We start from the raw sequence: 17,442 nt of genomic DNA on the forward strand, positions 1-17,442 counted from the left end.
ATAATAGTAAAAGGAGAATCTAGGAGGAGAACAAGGGTATATGGGGACTCTGTGTACTCTGCTCAAATTTTCTGTAAACCTACAATTGCTCTAAGAAATGAAATATATTTATTAAAAAGATTTATATATATGTTTGTATGATATATGAATAATTTTTTTTCTCTGAGTAGGAAGTAGATACATTTATACAACTAGATAGAACTGTCCTTGAGTATGGAATATCTCCAATAATGTTATATAATAATTTGTGCCTTGAATTCAGTTCTACTTTGATATTTATATTGTTGTTCATCTCTTCTCATTTTCCTCATTTCCCTTTGTCTACCCATTTTGTTCTTTTCAACCTTTATGTTTCATTTTGTTTAGGTATATTGTTTATCAATTGGGAAAATATTAGTTTTAAGAAATGAGTTATAGGTTTTCTAATTACACATTACCATCCAATAGCTTCAAATATACGTCACATCAAATATCTATTTGCTATTCATTTTAGGGTTAAGAATTGTGCCTTTCCTGTTTTTGTATATTTGTAGTTTGCTGTTGTAAAATGTTCTTACCAGATCAAGGTAGTCAACAAGACTTTGAAACTTCTCTAAAATTACTTTATTTGTCCTTTCTTTAAAAAATTTAGGAAAATGTTGCTTTAACAGCTAAGCTCTCTAAAGAAGTAGAATATCTGCAGCAAGCTGGTGAAAGTAGACCTAGAGAAGAAGAGAAATGCCAAGAAGTTGGAGAAGGAGTATGTCTTTGTCTCAATTGACTATGACTTCAATAGCTTAAATTTCCCTTCTAAACTGTCTAAATTTCTTTGCATTAGTTAACTTTTTAAAATATATTAAGATATTATTATTGCTTTTTGTAAAATAAACACAAACATCTACAGATTTCAAATTTATTAAATTCTCTTTACGCATACAAAGATTTTAAAAACAAGCACAATTCTGATCAATGACTAACATACTATGTCTTTGGATGCTTCTTGCTCAGTAATATATAACCAGCTTAAAAATGGCCTTATGGGGGCCAGCCCGGTGGCACAAGCAGTTAAGTGTGCAAGCTCCACTATGACAGCCATGGGTACCCCGGTTCGGATCCCGGGCGCGCACCCACACACTGCTTGTTAAAACGATGCTGTGGCAGCATCCCATATAAAGTAGAGGAAGATGGGCACGGATGTTAGCCCAGGGCCAGTGTTCCTCAGCAAAAAAGAGGAGGATTGGCATTGGATGTTAGCTCAGGGCTGGTCCTCCTCTCCAAAAAAATAAAAAATATATGGCCTTATATTTGAAGGTGAGTATTCAGAACGTGTGCATGTCTCTAGTTGTTTGACAAAGCTTTTTGTTGGTTCTCTTAATTTTATTTTTTAATTCCTGTTATGTTTTTGTGTAAAGGTTGTATTTCCTTTTATTTTTTTAATTTTGTTTTGTTTTGATGAGGAAGATTAGCCCTGAGCTAACATCTGTTGCCAATCCTCCTCATTTTGCTGAGGAAGATCGGCCCTTGGCTAACATCTGTGCCCATCCTCCTCTACTTTATATGGTACACTACCAGAGCACGGCTTGATGAGTGTTGTGTAGGTCTGCGCCCACTTTCTGAACCTGGGAAGCCTGGGCCGCCGTAACAGAGCATGTGAGCTTAACCACTACACCACCCGTTCGGCCTTTGTATTTCCTTTTAAATTGTAGTACTCAGTGTCCAAGAGCATATCCTCTTTTTATTGATTTATTTACATATAGTATCACATATAACAGTGTTCCTAAGGTCCTTTGTGGTGTAGCATAATGAAAAGGAAATTAAACAGAGAGTCAGGGAATCTGAATTAGAAATATAATGTTGCCAATTATTAATGTCTCCGGTCCTCACATTCATAATCAATAAAAGGATAGGTTTGTATTAGAGCATTTCTTAAGATACCCTCTGACTCCTAACACTTTTTGTTCTTCCTCTAAGTGTTTAATGAATGAATATTAAGTGACGATATCTAATTTTGCCCAAAAAGTAGCACTCTGAATCTTCATGCATTCTTCATGCGTCCTCACCAGACTCATCATCTGAGTCGATAGGACTGTTGGCTTTCATGGAGCTTATACCTATTAAATTCATCATTATAAAAAGCATTTTGACTTACAGGATAGAATCAGCAGATAGTTTCAGTCTCTAAGAAAGGCAGAAAGTCTCATAAATTAGCATTGCCAATTCATGCTCAAACAGTTCACAAAATGTCTTTCTCTACTGGGCCCAACAAGCAGAATTTGGCCTCTGACTGTGTCATCTCAGATCAGAGCTGCAGCATGGGTTTGCTTGCCTGACCATGTAGACAGGAAGCTGCTTTTTGCCTTTGTGCTCTGGTAATTTCTGTAGCTTAAAGATGTTTCTAGTGCTTCATGGTAACGACCCAATTATTTGTTTTATGGTGCCCCCAAATGTAATTTTGCTCAATATCCAATTAATAGCTATTGGGGTTTCAGAAATTTAAAAAGAATTGGTATCTAAATGATAAAAAAAATATCCCCTGCAACCAAACAGAACATTTCCAATTTGATGGTGTTATTTATAGCTTTCAAGTGTGTGATATCAGGAGGGTATCTTGGGGACTTATCTGCTGCTGCTTAAGTATACTATGTCAATGTGATGTATCTTATCAGGAAATTCTTGACAGCGGTTCTGTTTATTCTTCCATTAAAATTAGTTGCTGGCATTTTACATATTTCTGTTGTTCTTAATAGAATTACTCCTACAGAAGCTGCTGTCGAGGATCAAAAGATGCAAGGAGGTGACTGAGATGTAATCTTAGAGGAAATCAACAGGCCCAAGAAACTTCAAGTAAGTAGAAAATGCTGATACTTCCTGATGCTTTCCATCTCACTTCTCAGCATACTTACACATTTGAAGACTACTATTATATATGAGACAGTCAAGAATAAACCTAAGTTAATCACTAATTTAGAAAGAATTATCTTTGAAGGGAACTCATTGGGATCATATATATCCTGTGACATCTCCTTAGTTTGCTGTATTCTCAACTATTTATCCATTATAGCTTCTGGAAAAATATGAATTTTACCCTTGCATTGTCACATCTTTACATATTGGTGAAGATACCTTCAGTACTACAAAAGAATGACTTAACTATCAGGGTAGAAGATCCCTTCCCAATAAAAATACAAGCATGTCTTAATAGATTTTAATCATGTGCACCATAAAAATATAATCAGTACACAGTAAAAATAAGTTAATGTTATCCTACTTGTTCTTAATACTGAAAATACAGCATTGATGCTCACTGGCAAACTGAAGTTTATCTTAGGCACTGTTTTCAAATCCAATGATCCAATTTCTGCATATCCATTCCTCAAACTACACCTTTTCCCATATTTCTACCTCCTGTGTTGCATTTGAAGAAAGAGAATCCTGACCAGCCATTGGGGCAGCTTTGTGTAGTGGGACCAGCACTGAGCTAAAGTCAGAAATGAGTCTCCAGGCTGAGGACCCTCACACGACGGCCTGTGCGCTCGTGAGGATGACAGCTGACCGTCTAGATTATCCATAGACTTGTAAGGGTCAGACTCAGAGTCGTGTGTGAAAGCACGCTGAACATGCTAGCTGTCGTCAAACGTAAGATGATATCTGTGTATGTTATTGTCCACTCATTTAAAAAAAAAATAGAGATAGTGTTAAAGATGTCGTCTAGTATGTATTTAGTGTGAACGGCCCTAGTGTCTATCGCAGGACAGTCGCAGCTCCTACCTGGAACACTTCAAGGGATAAAAATGAAACTTTCGTTCTTACAGAATCATCAGGAACATTACTTTTGATTTTTAAGTGACTTTCAGGTATATATTGTACCTGAATTCAAAATAATTCAAAAGAAATGGACATTGAGAATCTTCCCCACACATTTTACCATTCCTGTGTAAATAGTCCATGACCCAGTGGATTATTCCACTTTATAAACACCTCACAGTTTTCTGCAATTTTACCTAAATTTTACAAAACAGTTCTTTTACAGACATAGTATAAAATACTTAATAATGTATGCTTTATCATTCTAAGGTTTATTTAGTTAACGAATATGTGTTGAGTAGTGACAGTACACTGAATGACTGGCGGTGGACCCCACACAAACTGTGTCATGGAAGAAGCCCTCCAGGTGTCCCCACTGCTGTGGAGAGTGACAGAGAGGGACAGCTCTCCCTGCTGTCATCACGGGGACAGAAACCACTGCTGTGGAGGTGGACAGTGAGGGACAGCTCTCCCTGCTGTCATCACAGGTGACACCCCACTGCCGTGGTGGGTGACAGAGAGGGACAGCTCTCCCTGCTGCCATCACTGGGACAGATCCCACTGCCGTGGAGGGTACAGTGAGGGACAGCTCTCCCTGCTGCCATCATGGGGACAGACTCCAATGCTGTGGACGTTGACAGTGAGGGACAGCTCTCACTGCTGCTGTCACAGGAGAGACCCCACAAATTCAAATGTTTAATTCCTTTTGTCAATATTTGGATCTCTCTGTAACTGTTTTTAAGTGAAATAAGTAAAGGAGTAGTCTAGAGGATTATATAAATCAAAAACTGACCAACTCAGAATTCAAGGACATAGTCTCTAATATATCAGTCTAAAATATTTTAATGTCAGTTCTTAATTTTAATTATAAAAGGTATTCTGAATTATCTCAACAACTTAAAATACTTGATAAGAGCGGTTACGCTAGATTCACTTTTATGAATATAATTATTTGAAAATAAATATTGTTTATAAAGAAATAGATGTAGCTGTAGTGCTTTTTAAAGGCTCAAGGGAATTTTTCTGAAGATGATAAATATTCTCTAAAATACACACTATTTGTTTAGCATAACGGTTTTTTTTTCCTAAAAATAGGTCAAAAGAAAATCAAACTCAATTAATTAATGTTTGATTCACTTTGAATCTTCAGTTGATGCATTCTGAATAAGACTTTATTACTTCTCGGTTTTATGTGCAACAGGGTTTTCTTAACAATTCATTTTGTCAGAAAATGGGGAATAAACTTCTCCAACTCTGCTGAAGTGAAATATACATTTTTAATGACCAAACCTGAGGAAGTTAATGACCACATTGACATTTTTCACTCTTCACGTCTCTACGGTTTTAACATCCTGTCCACCGCCAGTCGTCCTTGCTTTTTGTGTATTTTTTAGGAGATGACTTTTGTTTTTTATTTTTTTCTCAGAAGAACAAAAACCTGGAGTTGAGCAAGTGGATCCTCATCGGGTCCCCTGTCACACGTCGTCAGGAAGAGCTGTGCCTACATGCCAGACTCAGTAGACCCCTCTCCCATCACTTTCCTGGGGACTGGTGTCCCTTGTTTGGAAATGACTGTATCTGTTACTTTATTTGTCTGTCATTGGTAGCGATGTCAGCCTCTAACTTAATTTCAATTCAGTTGTCACTTTGCTACTAGAGTTAGAAGATGAAGGAATAGGAAATTAAGGCATTCCAGTAATTTAGAAAAGTGACAGCAATACCTTCTTCCTGAATGTGGTAATACTTTAGAAGCTGGATTGTTTTATTTCTTTATATATTATTGTAAATAATAAAGTCATTGAAGGAAATTTCCAGTCTCTGTGTGTATATTTCATTAATGTAAAGTTATCCACACGTGACTTAGATAATACATCAATTAATATATAGCATCATTTAATTAACAAAATTATACACTCTTTTTTTAATACTTTACACATTCAGTAAATGTTTAATTAGTAGCTCCAGTAACAACTACACATAAGGTTAGTTAATATTTCTCAGTGGGGTACTCAGGCTGTATTTGGCTCTCCTCTCTCATTTGTTGACTGAATTTTGCTGTGAAAATATACACGCCTTCTGGATTTAAGTTGTTAAAGGATCACAGGTGCTGGGACCTCTCCAGTTTCTAGTCTTAATCTTCCTTTGTTGTAACAACTGCAAGACATCTGTCTCCCTTTTCTGTTGCCCACCCACCCCACACCATGTACCAGCACTCTCACTTGGTTGGCTTGTTACTTGACTTTATGCTCTATTTCACTTCACTCACAGCTGGAGGAACCTCATCGAACATTTATTCCACCCTTTCATTTTAGACATGAGCAGCCAGCACCAATATCTTTCAAAGTAATATTCCTAACACTGGGGTCACCACAAACACATAAGGCATCTTATGCACATAGCTTCACACGGTCTGTAAAACCTCTGAAATTTTATGTTCACTTTTGTGTGTGGATTCATTGTTCTAGGATAGTAGGGTCCATTCTTTCTTTTAACATACTCTCCGAGGGGTCTATTACCCTACAAGAGGTTAAGAACTATGGTTTTACAAAGTATCCGATATTACTTTTGTTTCACGTGACTTTGAAAAACCACATAAAACAGCAAGTTGCATAAGGTTCAGAAAAGAGTTAGTGATTTCAAGGCATTCCTGGCTCTTTGGCAAGAAGACTCATTCAAAGGAAGAGATTATGAATTGCATCTAGCAAGACTTTCAAGTCTATGGATTGGAAAATTTCCCTTACCTTAACATCCTGTCATAGGGTTCACTAGGGTGAAGGGGAAATTTTCCCTTCCTATAATCCTCTCCCGCAGGCATGTCCCTCGGCAGTCTTGTTTGTTCTTTGCACCCAAAAAAAACACTGACACAGCTGAAGGTCTGATTCTTTACTATGTCTGCTCCTCCACTGAAGAAGAGTAATGTGAAGTAGTAGGTAAGTTCATCTGGGTGATAACTACTTTAATGCCATTAAAAATATAATCAGTCTTCATATATCAGGTTTAGTAGAATGTTGCTTAACTCTTGAATTTGGATGTCCATTTCCTTCCACAGATTTGGGAAGTTTTCAGCCATTATTTCTTCATAGAAACGTTTTGTCCCTTTCTCTTTCCTTCTGGAAGTACCATGATGCATATATGGTCCATTTGCTAATGTCTCGTAAATACCTTAGGCTCTCTTCACTGCTCTTTATTCTTTTTGGTTTTTGCCTCTCTGTCTGCATAATTTCAAATGATCTGTCTTCAACTTTGTTGATTCTTTCTTCTATTTGATAAAGTCTGCTACTGAACCCCTCTCGTGAATTTTTCAATTTAGTTATTGTATTCTTCAGCTCCAGAATTTGTTGGGTTCCTTTTTATAGTTCCCATCTGCTTAATATTCTCATTCCGTTCATAATTCTTTTCCTGATTTCCTTTAGTTATCTATCAGCATTCTCTTGTAGATCTTTGAGTTTCTTTGTAACTATTATTTTGAATTCTTTGTCAGGTAATTCATAGTTCACTGTTTCTTTAGAGTTGATGTCTGGAGATTTAATTTGTTTCTTTGATTGGGCCATGTTTCTCTGTTTCTTTGTGTACTTTTTGACGTTTTGCTGAGTTTTATGCGTTTGAAGAAGCAGCCACCTCTTCCAGTCTTTGTGGGCTGCTTCATACAGGGGAAGACCTTCGTCAATCAGCCCAGTGCTAGATTGTGAGGTCCTCTGAAATCTTTTTGGCGGGATGTGACTTCTCTAGGCTTGTGTGCATAATTTGCCAATTGGAGAGGTTGGCCAGTTTCTCTTTCAGGCGCTCATAATCTCTTGCTCCCTCTGGTGTCTGTCTGCAGTACTGCAGGTTCTTTGGTGCTGCAAAAGGAAGCCATCCCACTCTCCTTTGTTCTCATTGGCCCCCAGGCATCCAAATTATGTCAGCTCCCCAGCAGCAACCCAAATCAAGTGAGATAGAAACCAGTCCCGATGGCAGCCCTCGAAAAAGCTGGCACACAAGACACATGGCCTACATTCCTCCCTGCCTCCTGAGCATGAAACTGTGAGTTGGGCACCTTCTCCTGATGGTGGTGAGCCACACCAGCCTCTGTCTGGGGCACTGCAGGCCCTCTGGTGCCAGACCATGCTAGTTCCATCAGCACTCAGGTCAGGTGAGACACAAACCAGTCTTCGGGCAGCCCTCCAAAAGACAGAAATTTGCATGAATTCTCCTCTCGCCTCTTTCCCCTACTGCCCATGAGTGAGAAACCATGAGCAGGTCTGCGCTGTGCTCGCTTCAAGGAAAGGTGGCCGTGGGTAAAATGAAAGGGTTCTTCTGACCCACTTCAGGGTGGGTGTTCTCAGCTTTGCCCTCGACTAGGGTACTGCAAATTGTTTAGTGACTTCTGAAGTCCTCACAAAGTGTTTTGGTCCATATATTGCCGGTAAGTCTGTGTCTGTGGGGAAAAGAGAGCTGGGACTGTGTATTTCTCCATCTTGCTGACGTCTCCCTCAGAATGTTGCTTAACTCATGATCTGAGTTTCAGTATCATATGATGAATGATTTTGAAGGAACAATGATGAAAATCAGCAATGGAAACTTGCAAGAATGTTAAAAAGCAGTAATATGGTCAGACTACACTAAAAGGATCTGAAAAAACAGATAACTCGTGCATTTAATATGAGCTGATCAGAATGTAAGGGCAAAAATGATACAGTCCCTAGCTCTGAACGAATCTAGTCCGGTGACTGTACAGAGGGGTGAGCCGATCTTTGCAATACCACGTGACTTCCGCTGTCGTAGAGTAAGCATAATTGTCAAAGATCTGTGAACAAAAGGAGGCTGAAGACAGCTGCATCAAGAAAGAGGTACGTGAGTGAGTCTTGATTAAGGAACTGCCATATTCATAAAAAGTCTATTCCAAAATCTTCAAAAGTCAAAGAAAAGGTGTTGTTTGTAAAGCAAGGAGCACAGCTGGGTTTGATTACCGTCACTGGCCCCAGATTAGGAGCTACAGTGGGCCAGTGAGTGACAGCTTTACCACAGACCTTAGGTGGACACAAGCAGAAACTAAGTCAGGGCTTTAAAACACTTTCAGGGCAATTTTTGCCACCCACTGTAATTGAATTTCTAATGATCATTCACATTATTAAGCACAGATGTAACAGACACTGTGCTGCTGGTTTCCACGCTGAGTCCTTGGTGCTATGGTTCCCTTCATTTCACCCTTCATTTTTCTCAGGTGAAAAGTCCAGAGGGGTTGGTTTAGGGCTATTGTCTTAAGCCTGTCTTCAAGGAACGGGGTACCTTTTCTTCCCTACTGTTCTTAATGTGTGCCTCTGACCTGACACCAAGTCACAAAATGGCTGCTATGTCCCAAGGCATCATATCCTCATTCCAGGCACTGCCCCAAGTAAATGGAAGGAGCAAAAGCCAAAGGCCTTTCTATCCAAAAGGGAAGCCCTCCTCAGAAAGCCCAACCCACGTTTCATTGGCCAACAGCAGCAAAGGAGGCTAGGAAGTTGAAAGTTTCATTCTCCACCCCTTGTGGAGACAAATAATCCGTCATCAGTCTATAAATCAAAATTAGGGTGAATTTATTATGAGTCATATCTGAGGACTGTTGCCCAGGGTGTACAGAGTGCTTATACACCGTGTTGGAACAAAGAGCATACATCACATATGACAGGAATGTCCCTTTTACAACCTTCATGAGACTGCTTTGCTGGCACAGCAGGTCAGTGAACACAGCAGGTTGGTGGTCACAAGGTGAGTGGTCACAGGTGAGCACAGCAGCTCAGTAATTAATTCTTAGTTTAGGGAGAGATGCTTATCCTGAAGGGAATGTTGATGTGGGAGAGCTTGCATCTTTTTCTTTAGGGGAATCATTCTTGTCTTCGGGACATAGTAAATTCTTAAAGCAGATTACAATGCATGCTCTACAGGCCACCTCAGGCCCTTTTGAAAAAACAAGGTCAGGCCAAATTAGTTTCAAACAAATGGCTTCCTCATATACTCCAGTATAGCCTATTACTTGTCATTTCTTTATCATCCTTATAATGAAAAAGGCAGGGGAGCATGAGTGGGGTGGGTTTTGAGTGAACCCGCTTAAATAGCATATGAACAAACAACCTACACACTCCCTCTGCTCAGTTACCTGCCTGATCAAGTCCCAGGTACTACGCCTAGCATAGAGGGCTCCCATGACCTAGCCCTTTCTTTTCCATCTTCTATCTCTGTTCTCTTCAGCCAAATGTGGCTTTTTCCTCTTACCCAACGTGTTCTTCCCTTTCAAGCCTCCACACTCCCACTGAAGCTCAACATGTTCCCCGGTGCCACCCCTCAGTGCAGTCAGGATGGTTGCTTTCTGCCACTGAATATGTATTAGTGCTAGAATAGACTGGGTCACAAAAGAACCATAACTATACCTTAAACACAGAAAACTTGTACTTCCCTCCCTCAACAGTCTTGGTCAAGGGCCAGGCGGGAAGCCTCCAGTCTCTTCAATGAGCTGTACTCCTTCTGATTTGAGGCTCTGCCATCTTCCACATGCACTCTCTGACTCATTCAATCTTGACCACCCCAGAACAGCACGCAGTAGACACAAACAAATGCCAGGGACTGAGAGGGGGCAAAGCCAAGAAAATGATTTCCAGTCCTACCTATGCTGTGAGGGGCTTTTCCATTATTTTACCTTTTACTCCATGTTAGTTCTACCTGAGTTCCACTAGAATGACAGCACGTACACACTTAAGTACACCAATGTAGAACTCTTTTGCTGAAAACTCAAGGAAACTGAACGGAGCAAATTTGGAAGGAACCAGAACTACAGATCCCAGCATGCATTATCAAGCGGCTGACTTGTCTGCACACAGGTCTCCGTTTGTTGCTCCCTCACTGACCTGGTGCACGCCATCCACCTGCTGCTCTAAAGTAACATTTCCTGATATTTTCAAAATGAAGCTTTAAATGGACTGGGAAAAAGAGAGGTTTAATTTTTAGATGTTGCTTTGTTCTGCATGTTACTTATTTCAGGATTGATTTTAGCAGTTAGATCAGGATAAGGATATATTTTTAACAAGTTTGAAACTCTGGTATATTAGTAAGTTTTTCAAAATCGCCAAAGAAGAGAGGATTTTTCTTTGTGACGAAGATCAACCCTGTGCTAACATCTGCCAATCCTCCTATTTTTTTTTTCCTGAGGAAGACTGGCCCTAGGCTAACATCTGTGCCCATCTTCCTCCACTTTATATGGGATGCCGCCACAGCACGGCTAGCCAAGATGTACGTTGGTGCGTGCCCAAGATCCGAACCAGTGGACCTCAGGCCACCGCAGCCGAGCACGTGCACTTAACTGCTTGCGCCACTGGCAAGCCCCAGAAGAGAGGCTTTTACAGTGTCTTAAGTGAACATTTTTCTTCCTGGCTCATGAAGATAGAGTTCCTGAAAATGCTCTGTCTCTGCTATTCAAAAATTAACAATTTCATTCCAGTGCTGAGAGTAAGAAAGACATCATATTTGCTTTTCACATTGGATTTGAGAGCTGCTTTGTTTTATCTTTTCAGGCCATTTGCACTCATTTTCCCAAAAACTCCGTTTTACTGTGGTAGTGCAGCTGATCTAACCTTAAGGCTTTGCCTCCAGAACAGGACCCAGAAAGGCAGGGCGGCCACCAGGGAGTGGTTTATCGTGTGGACTGCTCCACAGTCAGCATCACAGGTGTGGGGGCCTGGCAGTGCATCCACAGCACAGGCCAGGGACAGCGAGTCACCGCCGTACTCAGGACCGGTGCTAGGTGACTGGAGTCTCCACCTTTCCAGAGCGTATACTGAAGACAGCTCAGCTCTTCCCTGTTTAAAACTGATAATGAACAGTTCCTGTGAGAAGGGGGAAACCAGTGAATATTCACTGCTCAGAGCAGGTCGGCTTCCTTGTGGGGAGGGGCAGCCATGGGCAGAGACCTCAGGCAGTGGTCTCAGGAGGCTCTGCCATGGGTGTCAGGAGGGAAGCGGTGGGGCGGAGAGGAGGGACGGGGCTGGATGGGGGTGGGGAGTGTGGGGGTCTGGGGGACTCAGCCAGGTGCCACAGGATGGCCCCGCCTCCTGTCCGCGCGCGGGCGCGGGCGCGGGCGCGGCCTGGAAGGCGGCCTCGGCTCAACAGGGGGCTCGAGGTCTGGAGGGCAGGCGCCCCCTATGGTGGGGGCGAGCGCCACGCATCGTCCACGGGGTCTCCAGGGCCGCGAGCAGGAGGAGGTGCGCGTTCCTGGCGGGGCTGTCTGGAGTGAGCGCGCCGGCCGCAGCGCCGGCTCCGCCCCTCACGCTCCTCGCTGCGGGCCTTGCTCCAGCCTCGCCTCGCCCCCTCCTCCTCTGCACCATGGCAGCTGAGGCTATGGCCACGCTGGGTCCTCTTCCGGGCCCATCTGTGCCGGCGCACTCTGGAAGTCTCCGCGCCCCAGCTGCTGAGTGACCCTGCTCAGCAGGCAGAGCCGCACAGGGGCCTCAGAGGAGAGCGCTCACTGGGGAAGAGAAATCTGGCTGAAGAGGACGGAGGGAAGTTCAAAAGGAAGGGACTGGATAGGAGGAGCTCTCTAGGCAAGACTAGGTGCCTGTTCTTTGTCAGGCAGGTCAGTGAGCCGAGGGCGTGTGTAGGCTGTGTGTGTGCTATTTCAGTGGGTACATTCAGACCCACCCACTCACTTTCCCCTGCCTTTCGCATTGTAAGGGGAGGAAAACAGAACTCTCAAATTCCTAGTGTCCCTTGCTGCTAGGATTGACGAATGACAGGAGAGCTGGGATTTCTGAGGAGGGCTTCCTTCTTGGATAGAACACTTGGGCTTTTGCTCCTTCCCTTTTTTTTTGTCCTGAAATGCAGATATGATGCTTTGGGACATTACAGCCATTTTGCGACCTGGTGTGAGGTCACAGGCACACAATAATGACAGCAGGGTAAGAGAAGGAAACTGATTCCTTGAAGACAACCTCATTTGATCATCATTTGACTCCTCACCACCGCCAACCTCATCACTAGCCATTCCTCTCACCCTGCCGTCTACAGTCAGCACTGGTCAAACATCTGATGCACATCATATTTACCATCTATCAGAATTTCTCAGTCCTCCCTTTCAAAAATTGTTATGTCTGTTAAAGTGTTACTACTGTATGCTTAGACTTTAGAAGAGGATCAGCAGAGTTAGGGGCTGGAATGTTCACATAGCAAAAGAGTCCGGAGGCCTGGATTTAGTTCTGGCTCAGCAGTTGACTGCCTCTCTTATCTTGAGCAGGCCCAATCAGTGTCCTCATCTGTAAAATGGGGGTATTCTACTTGATAAGATTTCACCGCTCTTTTGTTCAATGACTGTGAGGCTAATGGTGAAGTCTTTCCAGGGGACAAGGAAAAATGATAGATGAGAGCCAGCCTTAATGGCCTAGTGGTTAAAGTTCAGTGCGTTCCACTTCAGCGGCCTGGGTTTCAATTCCCGGGCACAGAACCACCACTCATCTGTCAGTAGCCATGCTGTGGCAGCGGCTCACATAGAAAAACTAGAAGGACTTACAACCACAATATACAACTACTTACTGGGGCTTGTGGGGTGGAAGGCGTGGTGGGAAGTAAGAAAAAAGGAGAAAGATTGGCAACAGATGTTAGCTTAGGGTGAATCTTTCCTTCAAAATAAATAAATAAATAAATATATAAATAAACCATTCATGGTTGATCGTGAAAACCTCAGCAGAAGTTTACAGGAGAGAAAGCAGGGAGGACAAGTCAGTGCCACAGCAGTGGTGTAGGGGCAGTGGGGAGGAGGTGGTGTGGAGGGTAGGACTCTTCTCCAGCTGGATCAGCATCAGAGGCTGTCTTCTCCAGGTTCTGAAGAAACTAAGAGGTGGGTAAAGTCCAATGTCTGTCTGTTACCAGATATCATTTCGGTGGGTTCTGCCAAATTGTCTTGATGTACAAAGCTGGGTATCTAGAATAAGTATTCCTGGAGAAATCAGACGCTGCCATCTTCAAGTTCTTAAAGGAGTACATTGACCCGTCCATTCTAAATGTTCTAGATGTTACTCTGCAGGACCATGTGCTACAGTGTAGCCATGAAACACACGTATCTGTAGTTCAAACTGTAGGTTCCGTTACGTGTCGACTTGATGGGAAGGTCATCGTCCTGACAGCTGCTGCTCAGGGGATCAGCCGGGCAGCTGCCTTAGTAAGTTCTTATCTCTGGTTGTTTGTCCACTAACTTTTGAGGTATTGAATTATGCAAACACATCCCATGGTTATTTAATTCTGCTCTAATTTTTTATTGGTTTTTGTGCTTCTGTTGTCTTAAGTTACAAATATAAAAGTGGCTGCTCCTGATCCCAGGCAGATGAAGGAGGGCACACCTCACATGTTCATTATGATCTCATGACTTTTGACTCTGCGAAACTTAGTTCTCTGCCTCAGTATCTCTGCACCATAATTAATATACTGCAGGGGTCCTACAGGAGTGCATAGCTTTCTGAAATCATTTCAATTCATATTTAGCACTCCAGAGTTATAAGACTATAAGTTTATCTTTACCTTCTATTTTATAACAACTTGTTGCACATTATATTCCTCTCCTGAGCTAATAATGAACCTTAAATATCACAGTAGGACATGGTTTGACATTTATGAAAACACTAGTACACTCTTATGTGGAAAAGTGTTGAAATAACCCATTTTTCTTATTATGTGGAGTCTAGTCACCTGCTCAGAAATGGAATACAGGCTGTCAAATTACAGGATAGTAGTATTTTGAGAGGTGTTAATAACAGAATCCTAGTTTTTTAAAAACACCATTTTATTTGATATTACTTAAAGGGACAACATCAAATGACAAGCATGATGTATGTCACCTAGTTCTAATTAACGATAAAAATAGTCACAAGAGGAAGGGTGAAGTGGGATTAGATAGTTTGAAACTCCACCCATTTTATAAGGAGAACAACAATGAAAGAAAGATAAAGGGAGAAAAGGCTACATGACTTCGCATTCGGGAGAGCAACTTAACCAAGTCAACAAAGGGTTTATTGGTGCATTGTGTCTACCAGGCTTTTGCAAGAGAAGGTACCAAATTCATAGCCACAGATGTCAATGAGTCCACACTTCAGGAACTGGAAAAGCACTAGGTAAGCAACTCAGCAGCTTGAACTTGGGATCCAGAGTCCATGAGGTGTTATAAAAACAGTACTTGCATGCTGAAAGGAAATTCCTTTGTTGCTAAGCTCTATCAGCCTTCTTTTTAGAGCCTGATTCTTTGATATCAAATCTATATTCTGTGAAGCTACAGACAAAACTCTGTATACTGAAATATACAAACAGGATTTTAAGATGCATACTTATTTATTTTTATCCTACATGTTGAAGGATTCAGTACCTAATAACAAAATTGTATGTGGAAATTGAACAGTTGTTATGTTAACTACTGATGACAACTCTCCCTGGGGTGCCCCTCCTCTCAGGGCAGTGCTGTCCAGTAGATCGTGATGTGAGCCACATGTGTGACTTAAACTTTCTAGGGGCTACATTTAAAAAGTAAAAAGAAACAGGTGAAAATTAATTTTAGTAATATGATTTATTATTTTCTCCATTTATCTAGAATAGGATCATTTTAACCTACTTAATATAAAAATCATTAATGGAATATTTTACACTCTTTTTTCCATAATAAACCTTTGAAATTCACGTGTATTTTACATTCATGGCACATTTCAGTTCCAACTAGCTGCATTTCAGGTGCTCAACAGCCACATGTGGCTGGTGGCTACCATACTGGGGACAGCTCAGCGCTAAAGTCACATATGATCCGGAACCCTTAGAGATTATCTAGATTATTGAGCTGTGTGTCACCCCTCACTGCACCACACTAAACCCAACTCCATCAAAGGACTTCCACTAGCATTCTTCTGAAGGAAATCAGAACAGAGAGCTCATATGAAGGTTAACTGTTTCCACAAAATAGAACAGGTTACCTGATCAAAACAAATTAGCTTATTGAATTCGTGAACGGAATTAGACTGTGCCGAATTGTAAGCCCAAGTCAGAGGGAAGCTGTTGTACTGGAAAAGCACTCAGAGAAGGAAGTCTTTCTGAAACCTTCTCCCCTTTCTCTCTCTTTTCTTTGTTTATAATCTTTTCTTTCTATATCTATGAGAATCATAAAATAAATCATATGTATGTATTTAAAAAACATAAAAATGATGACAATTTATTTCATTAGAGAATGCTTGGGATTATTTAGTAACTGGTACACTGTGTTTCTCAGTCCCCAGGGAGGATCTCTCATGTCTAGCCTTCAAGTGTTTCATCCCTTTTCCTGGCCCCTCATTTCTTCTCCTTGCAATTTAGTCCAGAAATAAGTGATGACCCCCTTGCCCAACACTTCCAGTAAATAATGGAATTGACACGAAGGTAAAGCACACAAATGGAACCAGTCTCCTGTCCCATTGCCATGTCCTTACCCACACCTCTCTCAGACAGGAGCCAGGGTTCCTGTGGCAGGGCCTCCACCTCTGAGGAGGAGTGGGTTACAGCGAGCCTGCTCTCAGTTATTCCTGCTGTCTCATGGGGATGCTCCTGACATAGATAATTCATGCTTCACTGTGAAGTCTTTTCTCAGAAAAGACCTTTATTATTCAATTTAGAGAGTGGAGAGAAAGGGAAAGAGAGAGAGAGTTGTGTTATTGGGAGGTCAAGATGTGGAGAACTTAAAGATTTTCATTAATGAGATTCTTAAGATTCTTAAGACCCTACCAATGTAAACAATCCTATGAAGCCTAAATGGACAGACACTACAATCTTCATTCTTCAAAGCAGCTACCTCTTCAAGTTGAACAGTTTTTATGGGTGTGAGTAAATTGTGTTCCTTGTTTTATTTTCTAGGTATTCAACACAAGTCCTTGATGTCACAAAGAATTAAAAAAACAATCCGTTTGCCAATGACATAGAGACAAGTGACATTCTCTTTCATGTTGCTGGGTAACGTAACTTTTGCATTCTTTCATAACTTGTTGATTTCTAAAAGAATTTTGATAGTATGGCCATATTATTCATTGTGAACCCCAATATATCCTTTAGGAAATGCTGCTGGATTTTGGACAGAATTTTTATTACAAGAAAGATTCAGCAAGTAAGACAGCCATGGAATTGACATGGGCTTTTGGTCTAAAGGCAATTAAGGATCCTCAAGACAACTGGTACCAGTCCAAAGCTATTGATCTTCATAAGACTGGGAACAGGCTCACACCAGTGGACTTGTCACTGATGTTCCACTAGGACTTATAAAATAAAATGCAAAGCTGTTTTCCAGGAGTGTCTTTAAAGCAAAGAATACCAGAAGCCAAGAACTCAGTTTATTGAAATGCGAATGTTCCCAGTTTTTTGTCAGACTATGTGGCAAGTCCTTTACACCTCCCAAGCACAGCGGACAATTACTACCAGCCAAAGAAATTTCATTCTGTCCCTTTGAATACAGCTCAAAGAGAATGGCTTAATCAAACTGGATAGTGTGATACCCAGTTTGCTGATTTACGCAAGGAAGTTGAGAGGCTGGAGCTGGTGCGGCTGCTCCTGGAGCAGCGAGTGCTAGTGCTCACTCCCTTCCCAGGCATGACAGTGGAGACCAGGGTAGGTGAGGCTCTCACAGGACTAAGCAGATAAAGTCTGTTACACTTTTCTTAT

General features: G+C 41.6%; 1 long non-coding RNA gene across 1 annotated transcript; it reads left to right on the forward strand.

The window, feature by feature from the left end:
• The first annotated feature begins 703 nt into the window (after positions 1–703).
• On the forward strand, positions 704–5,277 carry LOC131402802 (uncharacterized). Its single transcript, XR_009218982.1, has 3 exons — positions 704–739; positions 2,741–2,823; positions 5,210–5,277. It is a non-coding gene; the product is annotated as an uncharacterized LOC131402802 (long non-coding RNA).
• The last annotated feature ends 12,165 nt before the right edge of the window (positions 5,278–17,442 follow it).

Source organism: Diceros bicornis, unplaced genomic scaffold, assembly GCF_020826845.1.
Source record: "Diceros bicornis minor isolate mBicDic1 unplaced genomic scaffold, mDicBic1.mat.cur scaffold_268_ctg1, whole genome shotgun sequence".
NCBI lineage: Eukaryota > Metazoa > Chordata > Mammalia > Perissodactyla > Rhinocerotidae > Diceros > Diceros bicornis.